We start from the raw sequence: 7,070 nt of genomic DNA, 5'->3' as shown, positions 1-7,070 counted from the left end.
TAAAGGGAATAAGAAAAATACATATTTCTGGAAAGTTTTAATTTGAAGGTGGGAATGGAGACACTTGGAAACTGAGAGCAATGTGATACAAGGCAAGATGCTAAGAGAATCCTAATAGACCACTAGACAGGGACAGGAAGATGATTGTGTTTTCTCATTAAGTAGTGCTTATAAGCTTAGTTCCTAGGCTGGTTTGCATTTGTTATTTCTATATTAACTCAGAGTCAGAAGAGATATATGGTTGTTTTTTGGGGCAATAGAACATTTACCAGGATACCTGCTCACTGCCAACTCATGTTGGATGCTTGGGCATGAATTCTGCAAGACTTCACGGTACCTTGTGCTTTCTGGTGTGATTGTGGGGCATGACATGAAGCCAGGTGAGCAAGAGGCTCTCTGAACTGAGTGCTTGAAAGCTGAAGTACCTTACTGATCTATCTCTGGGCTTTTTGACAGCACTGAAAAAAACCCCAATGTTTTGAGGGAGATTGTTTTTAAACAAATGTTTCATCTTACTAGAGGAGCTTTTGTTGCCCTGCCAGACCTCTACTGTGCTGCCAGGAAGGAGTGGCATTGTGCCTCCCTTGTTTTGCTTGTCTGTACGTTTACATGTGCACGCCATCCTGTAACCATAAAAGAATGGATCATGTTGGCCTCTTTTCTCAGGAACTAGTACTCAGTACTGCTGGAGTGAAATTTACCCTACACACGAGTGTAGGAGAAAATCTATACCACTTATGTTCAACTAGATATAAGTCAGTCTTCTATGGTTCATGGTCCCAACACTAACATTTAACAGAATGATGAATGTCAGCCTCTCTGGAGAAGACACTTAATTCAGTTGATTTTGCTAGTGGCTTTTTTAGGGAATCATTTAGCAAGGATGGGAGAAAGGAGGAATGTGTGTTCTGTGAACCAAAGCCAAGGCAGTAACTCCAACATGGGAACTCTCTGCCCATACTGTGAGCCAGGGAGCAAAGAAGAGAGAGGATGCAGATTTCTGTGCAGTGTCTGAGTCATGAGAGATGGAAGGTCAGAGCTGAGCTTTTGTGATGCAGACAGAGCATGCAGAGGGGAAAGCATCCTGTGGTACAGTAAGGCAATGTCAACATTTTACAATTAATTTATCTGAAGGAGTTTAGGGGTAGAGTAACAAACTACTATCAGTCCCTGTAGTCTCTGAGCCTTGTTCCTATTGAATACTCTTTAGAGTGAATTCCCTTAACTTTCCCCACTTCCTAAATACCAAGGAAGTAGAATATCCCAGACGGAGAGCTCCTTAGGAGAAACTCCAATCAGAATGTCCCAGTCAGTTTGACATGACAAATTAATATATCTGATTTTGGAGTGTATTTGCGTAATGTCTAGTGTTCTTTTTCTAAATTGTGATTCTTGTGAACAACAAGGATCTCGCACAGAAAATCCAATAGTATAGAGTTTGATGCACTGTGACCCTATACTTAGTAAATACATGTGCTAAAAGTATAATTCATAATGATGAATAATATGAGCTCATAGGACCCTTCATCTGAAGAGTTCAGTAGGTGGCTTTTTCAAAGCAGCCTCTGAGACTTTGTCTTCTTTCAAACTGTCAGCTAAAATACAGTACCAAAGGGAGTAAATGTCATTATCCTCTTCCTTCAAATGCTGCAGCTGAGGCACAGATTTGATGCGACTTGGTCAACATCATGCAGCTTTCCACTTGTATGGCAATAGGTAAAAGAGGGACATCCTACTTATTGCTCCATCTCTTTTTGTTGCTCTTCCTCCTGGCAGGTAGAGCCTATGTCTTTAGTACAGTGTAAGAGTCACAACTGACTGATGTTCTTGCTGGAGAATACTAGATCTTCCTGGAATTACTGCAACTTTGTTTCTCTGGGGAATTTTCTTCTTTACCAGTAATATTAACCCATTTCTTCATGTTTTTTTCCTTGATTTCTTTATGTATTCCTGTCAAGCTGACAAGCGGATGAGTGTGAAAAACGAACTTTGGAAGATTGGACAGGGCATATGTAGGTTACGTCAAAAGCGTATCTTAACTTGCTAGCTGAGCTGTTGCTGATGGGTATGAAATGCCCCCCTACTTTCTCTTAAGAGTAAGCTCAGGTGAGGAAATAAAGGAAAAATCCGGATCACACCCTACTCCCATGCAATCTAAGTAGCTGAGGTTGAGGCTGGGGACTGCTCAAATGAAGAACTGTTCTGAATAAACAGTTGATGTTGCAGCTCATTTTTGAAAGTGAGCAAGGTCTGATGGGCATTCCTCTGCTTTGTGCTGTTTCTGTTGGATTTTAGTCCAAGATATTAGGAATTACATCATAAGTGCAGTGTATCTTGGGAGATTTCTTTCATGTATGACCAGAATGGGAAATGATCTTCCAGTTATGAATCCAGTTAAAACGGGATTTGGGAAGAAGTTAAACTTCTGCTGGATTTGGGAAGACTCTTTAATGAAGCACATTCCAGAGGTTAATATTGAATTTTCTTCTCACATTTTAGTAAGGATTAATGGCCTAACCCACAGGAACTAAAATCAGTAGTCTTGTCAGGTATATTAGTGTGCTGCCAGTGCTGCAGCTTTGCTTTAGCTAGGGAGTTATTCAAAGCCTCTTTTCCTTACACAGCTTAGCCCTTGTTACCCTAGAGAAGAAAGATTTCTGCTAGCATTATTGCCTTGCCTCATGCATGACGCAGAAAATAACTTTGTCAGCTTGACTTATTTGCATCCATAGCAAGAGTTTTGCTGGCACAATGATATTGGATAAGGGTTTGTTGCAAAATAACATAAGCTAACATCAATTATTGATCAATCTCCTTCATCAAATGTTTCTGACCACACAGAAAGTGAAAGAGTAATATACTCATGACATGTCCATAGAAAGATTACACATGATCTGTCCATATATCTATGGAAAGTATTCCTGTTAAGCAGGAAAACAGTTTGAAATTGCCTCATGAAATTAGTCCTTAGTGAAGGAATTTGAGTATGAAAATTAAGTCTAGAATTACTCTTCAATTAGTAAAACATGGGAGATCCAAAGACAGGAGCTGAAGTATCAGCTGACATTGTTTCAGGAGGTGGAGGAGAGGTTATTTTGTCATCTTTGTACTGAAACGATCACTAGGCTCCAAAAATTTTTTTCTTTAAAGAAATTCATATTGCAAAGGCTCTAGAATCCTACAGCCATAATGAACCTAGAAGCACAAGCTGTTCAGTTGTTCAAGTTCTAGTTAAGATCACATTTATAACAAAATACTTTCTTTTTCTCTGGAACTCTTATCAGTAGGCAGACAGCATCTTGCAGGCATGCTAGGTCAGCCCCAGTGCACACATTTTGTTGGGGGATTATTTTAGAGTACAATTCACATAACAACAGTTCAGTGGCATTGAACTTCTAAAGTTACTGCACTTTGAGAAAGTTTACAAAAGTAATTAATAGCCAAAGTCTGATTAGTAAAGTATCTAAGTATATTGAGCATACGTTTTAAAGCAAGTATTGATGAGCAAACATAGATACTGAAGCTTTCTGTGTAAGAGATGCAAGAGGCATCTTTTTTTGCAGAGTTGTTTGAACAACGTACTGTCACCATGCTCATAAGCTAAATAGGATCTACAGAGATAGAACAAAGTGTGGTCTGACCCAGTCTAACTCTCTCCAGCTGCCCCTGGAACAGGTGCCTAGGGACGAAACCAGCAGCAGAGGTTGGTGTCACCACTGAGCAGTGCAACCAGCAGGGTGATGTGTCGCACCAATAATAGAGCATTGCACTGAATCCTGACTGAGCCATCCACATGTCACCCTCAGTCTGGTGCTAGGGCCATCTGTGCTTGCTGTGCAGCAGGACCACCAGGAACAGGCTTTTCTCTCCTGCATAATGAACCCGACTCCTGCTCAACTTCTGTACCTGTGAGGAATGTGCCATGTGCTGTTGTTCCGCAAATGAGTGTTTACAGGTATAGAACTATATTCATATAGGCAAATCCAGAAAATATAATGGGGATTGGAGCAATATAGCATGTTCTTTGAGCATATAATAAAGGTAATTGGTAACCCAGACCCTAAAGAATGGAAATATTAAAGCAGCAATCCTTGCACACATGTGTAATCTTAATCTGTCTCTGTTCAAGAATGAGCAAACTAAAACAGGATACAGAGTATCGACGGACAAACATATCTGAGCCCAAAGTCATCAGCAGAGCAGTGGTGATACTCACGGAGGTTACTGTGGCAAAGATCTCTGGCTGTCGTCTTACTCTGTTAGCCAAATGTGGCCCCATCCTGATGGATGCTGTGATCTTAATTTTGGATATCCGAAGCCTGAAGTTCTCAGTTTATGGTTAAAATAAATGAGCTTCTTTTGCTTTGCTTGGCTTTGTAATTCACTGAGCTTAGTAAGCTCTTAGTTTGGGTGAATACTGAGAAGAAATGGGAGATATGCTTTTATTCGTCGCTCCTTATGTTGCATTAAAGAGGTGGCTAAGGGTCAATCTTATACTGTCAGAGAGAAATACAGACAAGAGTAGTTTTGGAGAGTCAGGACCTGACATACGCTAATATTAATAAAATTAAGGGGAGAGAGTACTTGCAAAACTATTTTGTTTATGCAGATGTGTATAAAACAGGCACTTTCAGCTTAGGAGTGAATGGGATGCTTGTGACTAAGAAGATAAAGAGAGGACATACTTTTTGTGGCATGTAAGGGTTTGAAAGCTTGGCAGGCAGAGAGTTAATAACATAGCACGTGTAGAGGTTAGTGTATTATCCAGTGCTACTATACGCTCTCTGACTCTTGACACAGCTGTAATAGAGATGAGATAAGCACCTTTCCTTCTGGATTTGAGTACTTGCTCCAAGCTCAAGAATTAAAAGGACTCTGCTCTCTACATAACTGTGTCTCCCAACACACTTTCTTTTAAGGAAACCAGTTATGCTTCTTTTGAAAAGATCTGCTACCTTTACCAGCAGGAAGAGCCACCACTGGGTTTGAGGCTAGAACTTCTAACTTAACACCATTTCAGTCTGACTTTGGGACCACTAGTGAGTCCTCAGCCTCCTTGGTAATTATTTTTTCCTCCTGTTAGTCTTTTAGTTTTGTTGTAATCTTCAAATGTAGAGGTGCCCAGCAGCAAATGTTATACTCTAGCTATGCTTTTCAGGTACGTTTTGGTTATTCAATCATGGTGTGCAAGGGCTGGATCTAGCTTTTTAGAGCTTTAATTAGAGGAGGGTTTTTTTTGGCTGTAGTAGCTTATTTGCCACTTGACAAGTGTCATCTCTTTGGGAGCAGCAGTCACTATATTAATCTTCTTGCCTGACCCTGAAGGCTAAACTATTGCTATGAAATACACATGTGTATGTGTGTGTAATTTGAGCCATGGGGAAAGACTGAGTTGCTGCCACCCACCACAAAAAGCCAGGCTGCTGCAGCTGCCAACAAGGGGGACAAGAAAGGATGATGAGGTTTGAATGCTGAGGAGGTGGGCTGGATGACTCCTCCCAGGTCCACCACTCCTCTGTAGCAGTGAGCCAGCTAACTGTCAAGTGTGAGTAGGACAGGAGGAGGCAGGCAGCCTAATGGGCAGCATTTGTTAGTTGACTGCATGGAAAAGGCAGCAGGCTCGGTATGATACGACCAGATTTTGTATTGTCTCTGATTTTTTTTTCTGTTCTAATTCTTTGTCATTGCTGCTCTCTGGCTTTGGTCTATTCCTGTTGATATTGTCTGTTGCACTGAATATCTGTGCTTTGGGATTGTTTTCTTTTCTTCCTTCAATCTGGACAGGCAGAATTCATTTAGTTCAGAATTTAACAGTGAAGGTACCCAGATTCCTAAGCCATTCAATAGAAATAATATGAGTATATGAAAAGATGCAATTTAAGCTCTGAGTTGTTTATAACAAAGTTTTATACTCTTTGAGCTACAGTTCCAGAAGTGGAGGTGTTGGAAATGGTAATATCAGTGCTCAAAGATGGGTTAGAGTCTGCCCCCTGCCCCCCTTCTTCTAGCTATGTAGACATAGATGTAGTAGCACAATGAGATGAATGGTGTTTATTTTAACAGGTCTTAGGGGAACAAGAGGATTGCTGGATCCCATACTGTGGCTACTGGTGACTTCACATTGCCAGAAAGGGGAAAGCTCAAATGCTCCCACTTCCTAAGCACAGATCTTAGCACTTGAGCACTTAACACTTCAGGGAGAGCGTGTTACCTGTGAACTGCATGGGACTGATGACACACAACTGAACAGTAACATCTGCATCCAGGAAAGCAGTGATGCCTAGTGTGCGAGTCGCCAAGCTCCTCTGGCCAGAGTGGAAGTGACTGAGGTGGTGTCTCAGTTCTAGCACCCCAGGAAGTAACTGTGCATGATGCCAGCAAAGCTTTCTTGCTGTATTAGTGTTAGCAAGCAGAGGGAATGCAAAGATTTGGGAATGATGGCAGAGACGAAAAATGGCATTTAGAAATGGCATAATCATTCCTGTTAAATCTGTGCTTTTCTTTCTGATTATTAGCCATTTTAAGTGGAATGGGTTTTGCATCTAGAACAAGTCTCTGAACAGATGATTAATGGTTTTATATGTAATAACTTTACATTTTATAGAACCCTGCTAGGAGTTTGCATCTGGTGAGCCAAGCTATTTAAAGCTGTGTTAATTCTGTTAATTGCTCTACGTTTATTTGGATTGCTGGCACCTGCGGGCGTTAGGATAATGTAGGGGGGTTATATTCTCTCCCTCTTTCTAGCTGAGAAAAATGGAGAGGACCATTTCCTCAGCTAGGAACAGAAACCTTGGCAGAACATCCTGGCTGGACTGGTTGTCCTTGAAATTCCTCTCTTTTACTACAGCTGAATGCAGTGAGGTGCCAGTCAGAGGCAAGACGTTCCCTTGACTGGGGCAGGAGGTAGGCAGACAATCTGCTGTTGCATACACTTGCCATCATCAGGCAGTAGCAGCAACAGGGAGTGAAGACAGTGATTTTTAGAAGGCTGATCAGGTCCATCCCTTTCTGCTTCTCAGCTGCCTTCCAGTGTTTGTTTTCCAGTTTGGTTTTGGTTGTGAAGTGCT

Source organism: Antrostomus carolinensis, unplaced genomic scaffold, assembly GCF_000700745.2.
Source record: "Antrostomus carolinensis isolate BGI_N321 unplaced genomic scaffold, ASM70074v2 scaffold3697, whole genome shotgun sequence".
NCBI lineage: Eukaryota > Metazoa > Chordata > Aves > Caprimulgiformes > Caprimulgidae > Antrostomus > Antrostomus carolinensis.
Note: the sequence above shows the minus strand (reverse complement) of the source record.